Source organism: Procambarus clarkii, chromosome 5 (assembly GCF_040958095.1).
Source record: "Procambarus clarkii isolate CNS0578487 chromosome 5, FALCON_Pclarkii_2.0, whole genome shotgun sequence".
In the NCBI taxonomy this organism is placed as follows: domain Eukaryota; kingdom Metazoa; phylum Arthropoda; class Malacostraca; order Decapoda; family Cambaridae; genus Procambarus; species Procambarus clarkii.
The window spans coordinates 10,630,421-10,650,734 of record NC_091154.1 but is presented as its reverse complement, the minus strand read 5'-3'; the positions used below and the strand labels follow the sequence as shown (position 1 = coordinate 10,650,734).

General features: G+C 44.3%; 2 protein-coding genes across 2 annotated transcripts in view; one reads left to right on the top strand and one right to left on the bottom strand.

Annotated features, from left to right (window-relative positions):
- LOC123766876 (serine-aspartate repeat-containing protein I-like) overlaps window positions 1-20,314 on the bottom strand; it is an 83,364-nt gene that overhangs the window by 55,700 nt on the left and 7,350 nt on the right. The window lies entirely within an intron of this gene.
- LOC123765028 (tax1-binding protein 3 homolog) overlaps window positions 9,159-20,314 on the top strand; it is a 36,213-nt gene continuing 25,057 nt past the window's right edge. Inside the window, exon 1 of the mRNA XM_045753399.2 lies at window positions 9,159-9,532. The gene's annotated coding sequence lies outside the window, so the exon portion shown is untranslated. The remainder of the gene's footprint in view (window positions 9,533-20,314) is intronic.

Below are 20,314 nucleotides of genomic sequence, written 5' to 3'. Positions count from 1 at the left end.
GGTGATCTTCACAACCCGGAGGGGTTGACGGCGACTACCACGAGGGGGACGAGTAAACGTGTCCACCTGGAGAATAGAATGGCCCTGGGCAGCGAGGATATGTCGAATATCGTCGTGGCAGTCGCGCAGGTCCCGAACACCGGTCGCAACATGGGGCGGGAACAAAATAGTGCCAACACTGGCATTCAACTGAGCGTTCTTCGAGACCCGAACAGGGGTCTCGCCAAGGCAGGATAAGGCAGCCAAGCGGGAAGGAGCATCCTGAGAAGGATCAGCAACGACACGTGTACCGAGACGAGTGGGGTTGAAAGTAATGGAGACATCCACGGAATCAACGAGATGTCGATGGAGGGAGAAATCGTCAGGAGGCGCAGAATCAAGAGGGAGGAGATCAAAATATTTGGCCCACGAAGCGGGACCAAACAAGGCTTGATAGGTAGCAGAACTGGAAGGAATCGAGCGAGGGCGGCCGTGACGAGGACGGCGGTGAGAACCCCCAGAGAGAGAGGGGTTAAAAGGCGCAGTAGTTACAACTAGAGAAGTAGCCGCGCCAGGGGACGAGGTAGTCACCACTGGGGGCTTGGGGCTCGACCCAACCACAGAGGAGGGAGGGGAGCCAGGGGAAGGAGTCAGAGAGGCCAAAGGAGGAGCAAGGTCGGGGCCCAATGCAGCGGAGGCTACAGAGCCTGGTCTTCCAATACGGACCGACTCGGGGGCTTGGTCGCCCACCCCACGAGCCTGAGAAGGTAAACCAGAAGAAGCCGAAACAGGGGATATCATCTTGACGAAAAGAAGAATTCATCCACGAATGTGCCCCCACACCCACCATGGAGCCACAATTAGAGGCAGGACACCCAACAAGAAGCTATCGCCGATCTTGCCGGGGCCTCCTAGGGGTGCGTCGTGAGTATACGCCACCTTAAGAAACCGACAGTCCGTCGAGATCGGGTTCAGTGACGAAAGGGGGATTGACAATAAAAGGTTCCCCTCGCTCTCGACGTCGGGTACTACAGTTCTACGGGTGCAAGAGTATGCCTCCTCAAGCACCCGGGCGTCAAAATAGAAGAAGTCCAAGGGAAGAACCAGAACGAGCAAAAGGTCGGCAGGAAACGGCAAGCAGATAGGAGAAGAGGGGGGAGAAAAACGAAACAGAAGGAAAAGGAAAAGATGCCCAGCAGAATTGGAGAGGACGGCAGCAGGAGCACAAGGCTAGAAAAGGACAGAGGACTGTCCCAAGGAGCATCACACTCCGGCAGCCGTCCACTAAGCCCCCACACGGCGACAACGAGCTGAGCGGGGAGGGGGAGGCTACAGTTAAGGATTAACGCCCAGTAAATCACCCACCCGGCCAGGATAACGAACTGAGGCCAAAGCGCTCGCGAAGTACCAGGCGAGTGTTTTACTACTGCGCCACGGCGACTACTGTGGCGCAGTTCATATACTCTGCAGCACATCAACAATGGGTTGGAGACATATCACAAGTACAGTCTCTACATCACCGGACGCTTCTCCTCTCAACCAGGAGAGTAGAGGACGGCTGGGAGTCAGCTGCACTTGTCACAACACTAAAAGTCTTCACTCTTAACACGTCCCATTTGTCACGTTTCGGGTCAGGCGAAACAGTTACATTTTTTACGGAGTAAGAGGCCTACCTAGCTGACCTGTCTCAGTTTCAAATTCAACTTGCTAAACACCTCCAAGGGATACCTGATCAACCAGGCTGTGATTAAAGCGTTAGGCTGTGAGAAGCCGCGTCCAACAGCCTGGTTGACCAGACCATCAACCATGAGGTCTGCATGGTAACTGGGCCGCATGGACATTGATCCCCGGAACCAACACAACATACACACTAGGTAAATACACATACACACACACACACACACACATGTGTGTGTGTGGAAGAATACATGATGTGTACACATAGATCTCTAGTGGCCCCGACGGGGACATAGGAAGCCCTGAGGGCCACCATCTCTAGTGGCCCCGACGGGGACATAGGAAGCCCTGAGGGCCACCATCTCTAGTGGCCCCGACGGGAACATAGGAAGCCCTGAGGGCCACCATCTCTAGTGGCCCCGACGGGGACATAGGAAGCCCTGAGGGCCACCATCTCTAGTGGCCCCGACAGGGACATAGGAAGCCCTGAGGGCCACCATCTCTAGTAGCCCCGACGGGGACATAGGAAGCCCTGAGGGCCACCATCTCTAGTAGCCCCGACGGGGACATAGGAAGCCCTGAGGGCCACCATCTCTAGTAGCCCCGACGGGGACATAGGAAGCCCTGAGGGCCACCATCTCTAGTAGCCCCGACGGGGACATAGGAAGCCCTGAGGGCCACCATCTCTAGTGGCCCCGACTGGGACATGGGAAGCCCTGAGGGCCACCATCTCTAGTGGCCCCGACGGGGACATGGGAAGCCCTGAGGGCCACCATCTCTAGTAGCCCCGACGGGGACATAGGAAGCCCTGAGGGCCACCATCTCTAGTAGCCCCGACGGGGACATAGGAAGCCCTGAGGGCCACCATCTCTAGTGGCCCCGACGGGGACATAGGAAGCCCTGAGGGCCACCATCTCTAGTGGCCCCGACGGGGACATAGGAAGCCCTGAGGGCCACCATCTCTAGTGGCCCCGACGGGGACATGGGAAGCCCTGAGGGCCACCATCTCTAGTGGCCCCGATGGGGACATGGGAAGCCCTGAGGGCCACCATCTCTAGTGGACCCGACGGGGACATGGGAAGCCCTGAGGGCCACCATCTCTAGTAGCCCCGACGGGGACATAGGAAGCCCTGAGGGCCACCATCTCTAGTAGCCCCGACGGGGACATAGAAAGCCCTGAGGGCCACCATCTCTAGTGGCCCCGACGGGGACATAGAAAGCCCTGAGGGCCACCATCTCTAGTGGCCCCGACGGGGACATAGGAAGCCCTGAGGGCCACCATCTCTAGTGGCCCCGACGGGGACATAGAAAGCCCTGAGGGCCACCATCTCTAGTGGCCCCGACGGGGACATAGGAAGCCCTGATTGCCACCATCTCTAGTGGCCCCGACGGGGACATAGGAAGCCCTGAGGGCCACCATCTCTAGTGGCCCCGACGGGGACATAGGAAGCCCTGAGGGCCACCATCTCTAGTGGCCCCGACGGGGACATAGGAAGCCCTGAGGGCCACCATCTCTAGTGGCCCCGACGGGGACATAGGAAGCCCTGAGGGCCACCATCTCTAGTGGCCCCGACGGGGACATAGGAAGCCCTGAGGGCCACCATCTCTAGTGGCCCCGACGGGGACATAGAAAGCCCTGAGGGCCACCATCTCTAGTGGCCCCGACGGGGACATAGGAAGCCCTGAGGGCCACCATCTCTAGTGGTCCCGACGGGGACATAGGAAGCCCTGAGGGCCACCATCTCTAGTGGTCCCGACGGGGACATAGGAAGCCCTGAGGGCCACCATCTCTAGTGGTCCCGACGGGGACATAGGAAGCCCTGAGGGCCACCATCTCTAGTGGTCCCGACGGGGACATAGGAAGCCCTGAGGGCCACCATCTCTAGTAGCCCCGACGGGGACATAGGAAGCCCAGAGGGCCACCATCTCTAGTAGCCCCGACGGGGACATAGGAAGCCCTGAGGGCCACCATCTCTAGTGGCCCCGACGGGGACATAGGAAGCCCTGAGGGCCACCATCTCTAGTGGTCCCGACGGGGACATAGGAAGCCCTGAGGGCCACCATCTCTAGTGGTCCCGACGGGGACATAGGAAGCCCTGAGGGCCACCATCTCTAGTGGTCCCGACGGGGACATAGGAAGCCCTGAGGGCCACCATCTCTAGTAGCCCCGACGGGGACATAGGAAGCCCAGAGGGCCACCATCTCTAGTAGCCCCGACGGGGACATAGGAAGCCCTGAGGGCCACCATCTCTAGTGGCCCCGACGGGGACATAGGAAGCCCCCAGCTACGTCCATAGACCCCCCCCCCTCAGTCTATGGACGTAGCACAGTGATCTACGCCATGGGCATACCATCGTGGGACCCAAGTTCAATCCCCCAGTCTGGACAGAAACAGTTGAGCACATTGCCTTGCACCTGATGTCTCTGTTCTCCTAGCAGTAAACATATAGGTACACCCATATGGGAGTTATAGGCATCTCGCGAAGGAAGGTAGTTAATGGCCTATGTAAACCTCCATAAGCCTAACTATATGCTTCCTGTCCCCAAGAGGCGAGAGTTATTACACCTGTCGACGGATGTGGTGTGCCAGCAGTCACGTGACAATAGTGTTCTATGTTAGCGTCATCTATAATGACGTCATGCTCCCTCAATCCTGGTTTTCCTCCAAGCTCCTGGCAACGCACCAATCCCTCTACCGGTATCGTACGCATATTTGTTCAAGTAATATATTCTTTTTGGTCAGACCAGCTTACCATATTAGACCAGGATGCGTTAACATATCTTACCTTAGAATAGGTTAAGCTAACGTACATTAAATTAGGTTAATTAGATATATCAGGTAAAATATTTTCGGTAGAAAGTCTAATCTTGCATCTGGCAGGGCTGCACGTGACGTCACTGTAGTAACTTCCTAGATCTTGGCGGGTGAAGCGTTTATGTACTCACCTAGTAGTACTCCCCTTGTTGTCTACGGGGGAGGAGTTGCACTAGTTCAGTCCCGCCTCTCATTACTTAACTGAGTTGTGTACATGTTTAAGGGCTCTAGTCTCCTGTGTGGGGGTACTGTTTTCAATGGTCGATGAGGCAATAGGGGTCCAGTGACCCCAGGATGATAAGGTGCCAGGGGTCCAGTGACCCCAGGATAATAAGGTGCCAGGGGTTCAGTGGCCCCAGAATGATAAGACATCAGGTCGTCCAGTGACCCTAGGATGATAAGGTGTCAGGGGTCCAGTGACCCCCAGGATGATAAGGTGCCAGGGGTCCAGTGACCCCAGGATGATACGGTGCCAGGGGTCCAGTGACCCCAGGATGATAAGGTGTCAGGGGGTCCAGTGACCCCAGGATGATAAGATGCCAGGGGACCAGTGACCCCAGGATGATAAGGTGCCAAGGGTTCAGTGACCCCAGGATGATAAGGTGTCAGTAGGGGTCCAGTGATCCCAGGATGATAAGGTGCCAGGGGTCCAGTGACCCCCAGAATAATGTGCCAGGGGTCCAGTGACCCCAGGATGATAAGGTGTCATGGGTTCCAGTGACCCCAGGATGATAAGGGGTCCACTGACCCCAGGATGATAAGGTGCCAGGGGTCCAGTGACCCCAGGATGATAAGGTGCCAAGAGTCCAGTGACCCCAGGATGATAAGGTGTCATGGGGTCCAGTGACCCCATGATGATAAGGTCCCAGGAGGTCCAATCACCCCAGGATGATATAATATCAGGGGTCCAGTTACCCTGGGATGATAAAATGCCAGGGGTCCAGTGACCCCAGGATGATAAGGCACCAGGGGTCCAGTGACTCCAAGATGATAAAATGTCAGGGGTCCAGTGACCCAAGGATGGTAAGGTGTCAGGTGCAGTGACCCCAGGATGATAAGGTACCATTGGTCCAAAGACCCCAGGATGATAAGGTGCCAGGGGTCCAGTGACCCCAGAATGATAAGGTACCAAGGGGTCCAGTGACCCCAGGATAAGGTGCCAGGGGTCCAGTGACCCCAGGATGATAAGGTGCCAGGGGTCCAGTGACCCCAGGATGATAAGGTACCAAGGGGCCCAGTGACCCCAGGATGATAAGGTGCCAGGGGTCCAGTGACCCCAAGATGATAAGGTACCAAGGGGTCCAGTGACCCCAGGATGATAAGGTGCCAGGGGTCCAGTGACCCCAGGATGATAAGGTGCCAGGGGTCCAGTGACCCTAGGATAAGATATCAGGGGGTCCAGTGACCCTAAGATGATAAGCTGTCAGGGGTCCAGAGACCCCAGAATGATAAGGTGTCAGGGGTCCAGTGACCCCAGGATGATAAAGTGTCACGGGGGTCCAGTGACCCCAGGATGATAAGGTACCAAGGGTCTAGTTACCCCAGAATGATAAGGTGCCAGGGGTCCAGTTACCCCAGGATGATAAGGTACCAGGGGTCCAGTTACCCCAAGACGATAAGGTGTCAGTAGGGGTCCAGTGACCCCCAGGATGATAAGGTGCCAGGGGTCCAGTGACCCCAAGATAATAAGGTGCCAGGGGTCCAGTGACCCCAAGATGATAAGGTGCCAGGGGTCCAGTGACCCCCAGGATGATAAGGTGCCAGGGGTTCAGTGACCCCAGGATAATAAGGCACCAGGGGGTGCCTTAATACTCAGGATGATAAGGTACCAGGGGTCCAGTGACCCCAGGATGATAAGCTGTCAGGGGCCCAGTGACCCCAGAATGATAGGGTGCCAGGGGTCCAGTGACCCCAGGATGATAAGGTGCCAGGGGTCCAGTGACCCCAGAATGATAAGGTGCCAGGGGTCCAGTGACCCCAGGATGATAAGGTGCCAGGGATCCAGTGACCCCAAGATGATAAGGTGCCAGGAGTTCAATGACCCCAAGATGATAAGGTGCCAGGAGTTCAATGACCCCAGGATGATAAACTATCAGGGTTCCAGTGACCCCAGAATGATAAGGTGTTAGGGGTCCAGTGATCACAGGATGATAAGGTGCCAGGGGTCCAGTGACCCCAGGATGATAAGATATCAGGGGGTCCAGTGACCCAAGGATGATAAGCTGTCAGGGGTCCAGTGTCCCCAGAATGATAAGGTGCCAGAGGTCCAGTGACCCCAGGATGATAAGGTGCCAGGGGTCCAGTGACCCCAGAATGATAAAGTGACAGGGGTCCAGTTACCCCCAGGATGATAAGGTGCCAGGGGTCCAGTGACCCCCAGGATGATAAGGTACCAGATGTCCAGTGACCCCCAGGATGATAATGTGCCAGGGGTCCAGTGACCCCCAGGATGATAAGGTACCAGATGTCCAGTGACCCCCAGGATGATAAGGTGCCAGAGGTCCAGTGACCCCAGGATGATAAGGTGCCAGGGGTCCAGTGACCCCAGAATGATAAGGTGACAGGGGTCCAGTGACCCCCAGGATGATAAGGTGCCAGGGGTCCAGTAACCCCAGAATGATAAGGTTATGAATGAATATATAATGAATGAATGAGCTCTTCGAGTTGTGAGTCCAGAATTCTTAAACGAAGAATTTAAGAATATTGACTCGATTGGTCTTAAGCTTTGTTACCCACTGAATTTTTTGGAAGTTTGTCGTAACAAAGCACGTCGTACATATTATAATAATGTATGCAGTGAAAGGATTCGCCCAAAGAATGTGTTATGTTTACCATATTTCTCTGGGTTTGAGAATATTGTCAAGGCCTTGAAACTTTTTAATATAGATGTAATGTTTAGCTACGAAAACACTGTTGGTAAGCTATTAGTTAGGAACAGCCCTCGTAGTGATAATTGCGTCATTTATAAAATACCTTGTAAGGAATGTAATAAGTTCTATGTCGGGCAAACATCTAAAGATTTAAAATGTAGAATATCGCAACATAAATACTCTGTAAGACATGGCCAATTGTCTAATGCTTTGTTTGTGCATTTGTCAGAAAAAGCTCACCAAATTGATTGGGAGAGTGCTTCTTCAATAACAAATTGTAAAAGCACCTATAACAGAAACATAATTGAATCTGCTTTGATACAGATCACCAAAGAAAGTAATTTGAATATTAGCAGTGGTCTATATAACTTAGATCCATTTCTAATAGATCAGCTAAAGGGCGATTTAAGTAGGATAATTGAAAAACATTTGTCTCACTAATTCATTGTATATATTTACCTCTTTATGTTATAATTACCTATGTATTATGCTTGTATGTCTGCTGTATCAGATGGGCCATTGGGCTACATCGGATGGGCCAATTGGGTGCATCTGATGGGCCAATGGGCCGTCTACGTTGTCCAAGTATTGTACCTCACCTACCTTCACCACTCTCTCCTGCCTATTTATACCCATCACTCGATCTGTAAAATCATTCCTTCTGAAGATGTATTTAATATACGAAAGTACTTAAGGAAATTCCTGTTTCATTTTCCTCCGTGGTCTGACATTGTCATATATATATATATATATATATATATATATATATATATATATATATATATATATATATATATATATATATATATATATATATATATATATATATATATATATATATATATATATATATATATATATATATATATATATATATATATATATATATATATATATATATATATATATATATATATATATATATATATATATATATATATATATATATATATATATATATATATATATATATATATATATATATATATATATATATATATATATATATATATATATATATATATATATATATATATATATATATATATATATATATATATATATATATATATATATATATATATATATATATATATATATATATATATATATATATATATATATATATATAAAACGCTGAACTGTAGTGCCAATCCTGACCTTAAAAGCTTCATTGAAGGTTGTAACAGAACCCATGAGCACCACACCAGAAACAAATACCTTTTTGATATTCCAAGAGTACGACTTAATCAAACTAGAAATGCTCTATAAATCAAGGGACCCAGAATGTGGAATGACCTTCCCAATCATGTTAAAGACTGTACCTCTCTCAACCAGTTTAAGATAACAACTAAGCACTACCTAATAAATTCCCTGTAACCTACCTTACCCCTCTATTGTCAACCCATGTCTGTTATTTTTTAAACAACGTTTTTGTCGACCTAATTGTATTTGTGCTGCTTTTTCTGCCATGTTCCCCTCTTTTTATTTTTATTTGTTCTCAACACATTTTATACTTTAATCTCAATTAGTATTAAGTTTTAGTCTTTAGTGTTTTCCCTGCCCGAAACGCTTTGCGTAATAGTGGCTTTAGGCATTGTATGTACTAGCTCTATTTATAAATCCATCAATTTTTGTATAACCTCTTGTATGTATGTACTTTACCTAAGTAAACATTTTAATTTGAATTTGAAGAAAGCGTGTGCGAGAGGTAGGTCAAGAGAGCGTGTGCGAAAGGTACGTCAAGAGAGCGTGTGCGAAAGGTACGTCAAGAGAGCGTGTGGGAGAGGTACGTCAAGAGAGCGTGGCGTGCACGAGGGCGCGTCCCCCTGGGCGACCACAACAAACCAGGAGGTGAGAGGCTTGAGCAACACATGTTAGTGTGAGGCGCCCTCCTCACACTGCTAGTGTGTGTCCCCTCGCACTCCCGCGCTGCTAGAGTGCATCTCCTCGCACTCCCGCGCTGCTAGAGTGCATCTCCTCGCACTCCCGCGCTGCTAGAGTGCATCTCCTCACTCGCTCTCACTGCCAGAGTGCGTCTCCTCGCTCGCTCTCACTGCCAGAGTGCGTCTCCTCGCTCGCTCTCACTGCCAGAGTGCGTCTCTTCACACTCGCCCTCACTGCCAGAGTGCGTCTCCTCACACTCGCCCTCACATATGACCTCACACACCTTAATCTCGGCGGCCAGTTTGTAAGTACATCCCGGAGTGTGTCTCCGGCTGTTGGTTGTGTTTGTTTACGTGTTGACCGACAGGTGAGTTGTCAAGTTGTATGGTCGGCAAGTTACCTTTTGGCCTCAGTCAGCCCAACAACTTTGGCTTGACGGTAGAACAGCGGTCTCGCCTCATGCAGGTCGGCGCTCAATCCCCGACCGTCCAAGTGGTTGGGCACCATTCCTTCCCCCCGTCCCATCCCAAATCCTGACTCCTTTCCAGTGGTATATAGTCACAATGGTTTGGCGCTTTCTCCTGATAGTTCCTTTCAAAATTCAAATTCAAATGTTTATTCAGGTAAAGTACATACATACAAGGGGTGATACAAATATTGATGAATTTATAGATAGAGCTAGTACATACAATGCCTAAAGCCACTATTACGCAAAGCGTTTCGGGCAGGAAAAACACTAAAGACTAAAACTTAATACTAATTGAGATTAAAGTATAAAAATGTGTTGAGTAAATATAAGAATAAAAAGGGGGGAACATGACAGAAAAACAAAAAATACAATTTGGTCGACAAACAGCATTGTTTCAAAATAACAGACATGGGTGGACATTATAGGGGTAAGGTAGGTTACAGGGAGTTAATTAGGTAGTGCTTAGTTGTTATCTTAAACTGGTTGAGAGAGGTACAGTCTTTAACATGGTTGGGAAGGTCATTCCACATTCTGGGTCCCTTGATTTGTAGAGCATTTCTAGTTTGATTAAGTCGTACTCTTGAAATATCAAAAAGGTATTTGTTTCTGGTGTGGTGCTCATGGGTTCTGTTACAACCTTCTAGGAAGCTTTTAAGGTTAGGATTCACAGTACAGTTCAGCATTTTATATATATAAAATACACATGAGAGGATGTGCAGTGACTTAATATCTAACATATTCAGAGACTTGAGTAGGGGTACCGAGTGATGTCTGGGGCCAGAGTTGGATATTGTCCTAATAGCAGTTTTTTGTTGAGTAATTAGAGGATGTAAATGATTTTGGGTAGTAGAACCCCAAGCACAAATACCATAGTTGAGATAAGGATAAATGAGGGAGTAATAGAGCGTCACCAGGGTAGGGTGAGGTACATAATATCTGATCTTTGAAAGAATGCCAACAGTTTTTGAAACTTTTTTTTATATATTTAGAATGTGTTTCGGGAAATTCAGCTTGCGGTCAATGAGAACGCCAAGGAATTTGCCATCTATTTTGTTACAAATTTGGGTATTATTTATCCTGAGATTTATTTGATTTGAGGATTTATTGCCTAAATTTATTTAAATGGCATTAAATTTATTTATTTATTTATCGGATTTATTTCCGATCATATTACTGTACGTGCCCCAGTGTCTGTGTCGTCTCTGTCGGAGGTGATGTTTATTGAGGCCCGATACCTCTATTGTGTGAGGTTTGCATGTGATGTGGATTAACTAGTAACTTACGAAGTAAATTCTTATTTGTTACGTGTTCGCGCTGTAGCAGGTTGGGAGGTTGGCACGAGACGTAGATTAACTAGTATGTTACGAATAAATTTGCATTTGTGAATAATCTTCCAGCATGAACCAGAAGATTATTCTTACGCGAAGATGTTTTTGAAACATTGTTAAATAAAGGAGTGTCTGTACTATGGGGCCTAGTATTATCTGGATGTAGGGGCAATAGTAAGCATTAAGAGTTATCAAAATGGGAGATCTAAAAGGCCCGGCCCCCAAATAAAACTATAAGCAGTGCTGAATACTTGGCTACACACAAGGTCAGTCTAGAGGTTGATTTAAGATCTCCTACACAGGAAAGAACTGAAACTCCCTTACTTCACTTACTTATTTATTAACCCCTTAACAACCCCCCATATACATTCACACCAATAACAAAAACAATAATAACTTTACCACACTATCTTACGTTAAAAGCCTTGGTCCATTAAAGCAGGACGCAAGGTTTTACACTGAACACAAGCTAGGGTAAAGTTCTACTATGGAAACACTTGAAGCTAGAGTCAGCTTAGGGTAGGGAAACCACATGGTTCCACTGGGACCCCCTTTAGAATAACTAGTAATATAAACTCTAAAAACACCTACTACACACAAAGTTTACTACTCTACACATAGAACACGTGTATGCCAGAAATTGAATAATGTACACAGTATATACTTAGCTTGAACAAGACACAGAAATAAGGAAACGAGGAGGAAGGGTAGGAGGATCCTATCCACCCAACGCCAGCTCAGAAAAAGAACGAGTCTCAGTCTCCTTCCCCCCAGCTGGCTCGCTGCCGGCAGACTGCTCAACTAATCGTACCGCAGCCCTATACCAAGTTTACTCAGGTTTACTTTACAAATGATTAGAAATTATTAGTAAACATAGTTGGTGCCTATGTTATTATTTAATAATCAACCCCAAGCTCAGTCTTTAAATGCTCTTTGAGAAACAAGAATAGTCTTATGTCTGGCAGGGAAGATGCAAACAATTGCAGCTCGTGATGCGCCCAACTATACTATAAAAAAGTTTAATTGCTCAATTTTGACCTCTGGTTTCCACTGAGGAACCCAGGGTCATAACAAACATGCTGGGGGATGATAAGATATGTTTTATAAGATATGTAAGATATCTAAAGTCAAGTTTGCCATTTCAAATTACGAGTAATTTGGATTACAAATTACGAGTAATTTGGATTACAAATTACGTGTAAACCAAAATATATTTTGGTTGTATGATTATAATACATATATATATACAGTAATACATAATTGCTGCCCAACTCCTACATAAAACTACACATTTTAGTGGATAAGTTAACCATATTTCAAATGGTCATGTATTTGTTTATTTGTCATGTTTTAAGCAACATGTGGAGACGAGTCACGTACTTTCTTTTAGGATCATTTCGGCCCATTTCATTGGGCTAGAAAGCAGTAATTCAGTAAGATCTTATCTGAACCTGACACCAGAGCATGTGGCGTTGCTTGAACATTATGGCAGAGCTGTTGACAATGTGCAGGTTGTTGCCAGATGTACCATGTAACACTGCCCTAAGTTTTCCAGCATCGTCGAACTGTTCAATACGTCATGTGATTGATGCATTGATTATATTTTGATTAGCGAATCTAATATCAACCAAATAGGTGAATAGGGTCTATTAAACATTAAGGTAAAGATTTACACAAATAAAAAAATTTGTTGCGAATGGTAAGGTTAGGTAAGAGAACGTTGTCGAGTCACCTGTGGTAAGTAGTTATACATGGAGAATGTTTGTCCGTTGCCTGCTTTTGTATTATGTCTCTGTCTAGAACACGTGTAAGGGGCCAGAAAACTATTATCTAAATCCTCCTCAAACTTTAAATTCTGTTATGCTTAATCCACATGATAAGTGTTCCAACTTTTACTAAGGAGTCAACATCGTAACATGTGCACAAATGTGCGCATGTTAGAATTAAATTAAACTTCATTATTAAACTTCATTAATTTATTATAATTAATTATTAAATTATAATTATTAACATTATAATTAAGCATTAAACTTCAATACGTCGGAAAATATTGGAGGGGTAACAAGTAAGCTTCTAACATGGATGAAAGATTTTCTGACTGATAGAAAAATGAGGACAGTAATCAGAGGCAATGTATCGGACCGGAGAAATGTCACAAGTGGAGTACCACAGGGTTCAGGTCTTGCACCAGTGATGTTCATTGTCTACATAAATGTTTGAACATGTTTGCTGATGATGCTAAGATAATAGGAAGGATAAGAAACTTGATATCATGATAAGTGATAAGTCATGATTGTCATGCCCTTCAGGAAGACCTGGACAAAATAAGTACAGTGGCACCTCGATTAACGAGCGGCTCTATTTACGAGCATTTCGAGTAACAAGCGAGGCACTCGCAGCAAATTTGTCTCTATTGACGAGCTTCACCTCTATTAACGAGCAAAACCACATGGTGCTTCTTAGCATCTCGCAGGTTCTCGCAAATTCTTGGATGCCTCCGACGCCAGTGTTGTTGTTGTATCGTGCATGACAAGCATCCCTCTGCATTTATTTGTGCTTTTCTTTGTTTGTTTTTTGTAGTTTTGTGACTACAACTTGTAACACACGATATTGCCAAAGCTGCTGCTTGCTAAAGATAGTGTTGTCAAGATGAAGAAAGACACAATTACTGTGGATTTGAAGAAGGAAATTATAGCAAATCATAAGCGTGGTGTCTATGTGACTGATCTCACAAGGGAGTATGGCAGGTCCTCATCAACAATTTGCACCATTAGTAATGGGATGAGGAGGTAAGGGAGGATGCTGTCTCTTCCAGTGAGATCAGGGAAGTGTTGGGAATGTTTGTAAAGGTGACCGCATTCTTGGAAAAGCATCACCCTGATAAAGCAGTGACAACCCGGTGTGGGAACATGTTTAATGACAATTTGCTGTCTCGTTTTAGGAACATCCTAAAACAAAGACAAAAGCACTTGTCAATAGATACATTCTTTGCAAAAGTAGAGAAAAGAAGAGCCAGTGATAGTGAACCACAACCCGGTCCCAGTGGGGTGAAATTCCCAAGAAGAGAGAGTCCGCCTGACTCAGAGGTAGATTCTCCTTCCACACCATAACCCCTCTCCTCCTTCCCACCTCTCCATCGTCTCCCTCAAGCCAGCAACAACTCTTCATAAGGTAAAGTAAACATTAAAACAGTACAACAAAACATTTATAATTACATGTGCAGTATTATATTTACATTATAAAATGTCATACAAATATGGATGTTTTTGGGAGTGGAACGGATTAAATTTATTTCCTTTATTTTAAATGGGGAAATTTGTTTCTTAAAATGAGTTTTCCACATAACGAGCTCGGTGCCAGAACAGATTAAACTTGTTAATCGAGGTGCCACTGTATATGGAGTACCACTTGGCAAATGGAATTTAATGTGAATAAATGCCATGTTATGGAATGTGTAGTAGGAGAACATAGACCCCACATAACCTATAAATTATGTGAGAAATATTTAAAGAATTCTGATACAGAAAGAGATCTAGAGGTGGTTCTAGATAGAAAACTATCACCTGAGGACCACATGAAGAATGTTGTGCGAGGAGCCTATGCCACGCTTTCTAACTTCAGAATTGCTCATAAATACATGGATGGCGAAATACTAAAGAAATTGTTTACGACTTTTGTTAGGCCAAAGCTAGAATGTGCAGCGGTTGTGTGGTTCCCATATCTTAAGAAGCACATCAACAAACTGGAAAAGGTGCAAAGACATGCTACTAAGCGGCTCCCAGAACTGAAGGGCAAGAGCTACGAGGAGAGGTTAGAGGCATTAAATATGCCAAAACTAGAAGACAGGAGAAAAAGAGGTGATATGATCACTACGTACAAAATGGTAACAGGAATTGATAAAATCAATAGGGAAGTTTTCCTGAGACCTGGAACGTCAAGAACAAGAGGTCATAGATTTAAACTAACTGAACAAAGATGCCGAAGAAATATAAGAAAATTCACTTTCGCAAACAGTGGTAGACGGTTGGAACAAGTTAAGTGAGAAGGTGGTTGAGGCCAAGACCGTCAGTAGCTTCAAAGCGTTATATGACAAAGAGTGCTGGGAAGACGGGACACCACGAGCTAGCTCTCATCCTGTAACTACACTTAGGTAATTACAAATTCAGAAAAAATACAAGTTTGTGGTTTTTTTTTCTAATAATCTTAAAACAATGAAAAAATGTCACCAATTGCATTATTTGTTATTATCTAAGATTTTAATATGATCTTCAATATTTATGTTTTAGAATTTTGATTTAGAACATCGATTGGTGTACAAAAATGTTGAATGTGGCCTTTCAAAACATGCACCAAAATTAAATGAATAAATGCATATCTCAATGTTTTTGTGTTTATAGCCAAATATTGTCGTACTGTAGAACAAGGAACTGGACTCACAATACGAGAAAATTGTGATAATCGAGCAGAAACCAAATTTTTTTAAGCTTGTTTAATCTAAGCTTCTCAAAGCTGGAAATCTAGTGACAGTATGGAGAAAAAAGAAGTTCAAGTTCTCGGCATTGTATATGATCGTTCTATTTTATGGATTTCCTTGTAAACATTGCTTGGCATTCATACTCAAATATGTGAAAGATGTAGACCAATATGTGTTGAAATGAAGTTAAGACAAAATAACCTCCTAAAAAACAAATCTAGGGATAAGGATAATGGGTTAATAATATACAGTACTTTATATAAGTGATAAAGCCCGCATCTGGTCCCCATTCATCATTACAACCTAAAGAGAATAGAGTTTGAAATGCATGCAGCATTTGCAGCAGAAATTCATGCTGCATGCGCCAGCCTTGGTGGCTCACTCAGTACTGAGGCTCTCACACCTGGGAATGTTGCCCTCGACTTTTTTTAAAAATGGCGTCTGTTTACAAGAGTCCTGAGGAAGGTGATGTGAACTGTTACCTATCGTATGTTACGGCTCGTGACCCTATAACAGCTAACTTTAAAAAAGGTCTAGGGTTACTAAAAACTGCTGTTCACCAGAGCGGGTCACCAGTATCACCACCAGTCACCAGTATATCACCCTTGATAAGTAATGAGCACTTTGTTAATTTTCCTTTAGGACTGAAAAATTATACATATAACTTATAATATATATATTCAAGACAGTATAATATAAAAACACAGATGGTAAAGTTAACTTATACAACAAACCAAAAAAATATTGTCATCACTCTTACTATAACATAATAAAATATGGCACAACAACAAGTAAACAGACTTATCTCCCACATGTTATTCCTTCGAGTCCCCTGAAGCTACTGACTACTCGCGCCCGTCTGTACCCATAATTCTCTCCCGTCTGTCTCATCCAGGATGAGGGATGGAAACTAAAGACTTTTTAATATTTAAAACTAATTGAACAACCACTTGTTCTCAAAACACATAAGAATGCAAAATAAATATAATAGTTACTTGCAAAATATATAAGTACAATGCCACCTACTTAATTACAGTAAATAAACAATTACATAAACTTAATAAAAGTGACATCTGGAACTCCCAAACTGAACAGGTCCAGCAATTCTAACTTCCCGAATCTAACAGGTATTAGACGTGTGAAAGAGCAACCGCGCTCCTGTCCCCACTGACGCTGCCACACCACACAAATTTACCAAAACACAATGTGTGTACATATACAGGCAATGATATAATGGAACAAAACAAGTTATTTTAAATTTATATACGTATTCAGCTAGGAGTACGTAACACTTCCACCTCCAAGAAAAAAAATGCAATAGATTGAAGATCAATGGCATTTTTTCAAAGTAAAACGTATGACACTTGAGATTTATGGTATTAAGGACACCAAACATGTGAAAGTAATAAGAACACATTTCTGGACAAAAATGAAACACTCCAAATATAGTCTTACAGGAAACTCAGAAATTTCAGTCTTATGACTATGTTCTACATATGTGTCACTGGAGCATGCAAATTTCTCTCTCCAGGGTACTATCTCATTAATTTCACTTTGTTTCAGATCATATTTCATACACCTATCTACAACAGTATCATTAGTAGCATGAATAGAATTGTCAATAAAGGTAGCTGCTTTCACACAGGTATCATGGCAATTTAGCTTTTCATTTGTTTCTACTATTTCTCTAAGATCAGTTCCGTATTTCCATGTGATCCCTTTTCCACATGGTGAAGTTTTCCAAGACAGACTCCATTTTCCATTTCTCCCTTTTTCTGGAACTGAACTGCTTAATTGAAGCTGACTGGATGTTAAGTAGATTTGGGACTTCTCCTGGGTATGCTCTGACACAGACATCTGCTCTTCATCACTCTTGATCCTCTGTGGAACACATACTCTCGCCCAATGGATACTAAAATTAGAGAAATTAGCATTAAACCTCACAATTATGTATAAAACTTTCCCATTCATAGAACCTTCCGAAACACAAGACACCGACTTAGCAAACCTTTGACCTTCAACCCAAGAAATACAACCCAAGATAAGTGCGAAGACTACCTGATCGAACTGACTCAGATGATCCATAAGGAACACAGAAATCAATTGCCTCATAACTCTGTCATAACGATCAGTGAAAGAAAACAGGCATATGCCTAGGCACCATATCTCAATCATAACTCTCAAGACAAGTTCACACCCCCTGATGGTGAACTTGAACACAACACACACGTTCATCAACCGTCTAGTCTTCCAAAAGACTAACATACCGAAAACTTGACAACCCTCACCATCACTTCCCAAGTGATTTACGTCTGATGTCAACCAAGAGGTTTAAGGGTCTTAACATCTTGAAGATGCACAGCAGATTACCTGAGAAATGCCCAAGGACAATCTGAAACCCTTCACAATGATTAACACTAGGTAGGAAAACCTTATCCCCCAACTTGAAATACACACCTGGAGCCTCAAACATCTGCTCCCCAGTATGATTTAATCCTTCACCCACACTATGACTCTGAAAGTCAACTCCAATATGACTCTGAAAGTCAACACCACACTTGAGTGGAACATACACTTTTATCACTCGTGCATCAAATTTAACTGGATCTGAATATAGAGACACTGCTCTAGCATAACTCACCACTTCCTCAGAACTGCTGGGTGCACAACCTACTTGAGTAAACTCTCTCTGCTCAACCACAAGGCTTGACAAAGATGTCCCACAGTCCATCACTTCACAAGAAAATGGCTCCTGCAGAATAAAAGTAGATTTCAACATCCTACACACACTCTGACTCAATGTACCCAATGAGAAATACTTACTCCACATGGAATAAGAATCACAACTCCGCAACTTAGATCCAAATGCTACTTTACCACTCTTAATGATTTTACCAAAATTTCCTCCCATGACTTCTGGAGCTGCTTGGAGTACTGTCTGCTCACAATCAATAATATCACTACCAAGCTGGGTCACATCCTCACAGACAACTGAAGAGGGAGGCTCAATGGGTCTCCATCTACTCAACAGAAGCTGATCCTCTGGCTGCTTTCCCACACTCTCCAAAACTGGATCTACAGTACAGACTGTCTCCTTGCTTCTCTCTGAAATCTTAGGGTCAGTTCTACTCAATGCACTTAAATTAAGGGAATCTGAAACGAGCGGGCAAGTAACAGGTAGTTTGACCTCCTCCCCTATTATATCACCTTGACTAGGGTGAGGCGGGGCCTCTACAACAGACTTACTCTCGACAACTGATTCTAAACTTGGAGTGAGCGGGAATACTTCTGCCAACCCGACATCTTGTCCTAAACCATTCACTTGGCTGGAATACAGAGTCGTGGCTTTTAAGTTTCTCTCAACTCCTGGCACAACGTTCGTAGTGAGCGGGCAAGACAATGGTACATGGACATCCTTTCCCAATTTATTGGAATAAAGCAGAGTCATAGTATCAGGCTTACTCTCAACAACTAAATCGGCCACACAGGAATCTGGAACCACATCCCACTTCTCCACTGAAGGGGTACTGGTTACTGGAACAAATGCTTGAGTAACAACATCAGAACTGACAACTGGATTTATATTAGTACTGACATCAGCACAGGTAGAATGGACAAAACCATCTTCTACAACAGGTTGTTCATTCATAGAACTAACTTCAGCACAGGCAGAATAAACATGGTCTGCAACTGGCCGTTTACACAAACAGGGATCATTCTCACCCACAACAGGATTTATGGCCACATCATTACCCAATATAACATCCACACCTGGGATGGGCAACTGTGTACTAACACCCACAGTGCATAAACGTGGTGTAATGGTGGATCTGAAATTAATGTCTATTAGAGGTACAGTTTTACATCCTGCAACACTCTGAAGAACAACAAACTTTCCAGTATCTCTCTTTTCAACATCAGAAAGAATACTGGATGAAATTATGGTTTGGGAAGCACCTGTATCACGAAGAATAACCACTGGCTTCCACTTCCCATTAATACACAAAACTTCACCTGAAGACATATATGATGAATACTGTTTCACCCAATTGGGGTTTACAGTTACATGTTTATTAGTAAGTTTATTTTGCACACCTCTGCAATAAATGAGACCAGTTGGTCGTAACTCAGGGTGCAATATAAAACAGGAATTAATTCCATGGCCTTTTCTCTTACAATGGGAACAAGACCTTACAGTGGACACACTGGTAGAACCAACTGTAGGTTTAGAAATAACCTTATTATTATTTGACATTCCTGACAATGAAGTAGCAGGGTTAGGTTTTGTAAGAGAAGAGCTCATGGGAGTAACTGGAGCACTAGGACTGGATGGATTCTGATAAGGAGTTCGGTGAGCATTATAATTTACTCTACGACTAGACTTAGGTGAAGTGGCCGTAAACTGGGCCTTAGTCAACAACTCATGCTCATCCGCGAGCTTTGACAGCTCATAAATGTCTGTTACATTCTTTTGTTCTGCCATAAAAGTAGACAACTTGTCTGGGAGACATGACAATACTTCTTCCATGATAAGAAGATTCTTTAGAGCATCAAACTCAGTGACTGAAAGTGACTTTAACCATCTGTTGCAAAAATTTGTCTTCTGACGAGTAAAATCTGCTATTATAAATAAATAAATAAATAATTTTTATTTAGGTAAGATACATACATAAAGAGATTTTACAAAGTTTGTTGGCTTTATAGATAGAGCTAGTACATACAATGCCTAAAGCCACTATTACGCAAAGCGTTTCGGGCAGCCGAAACGCGAGAGAGAATGAGAATGAGAATGAATGATAAGCGTTTATTGTCTGA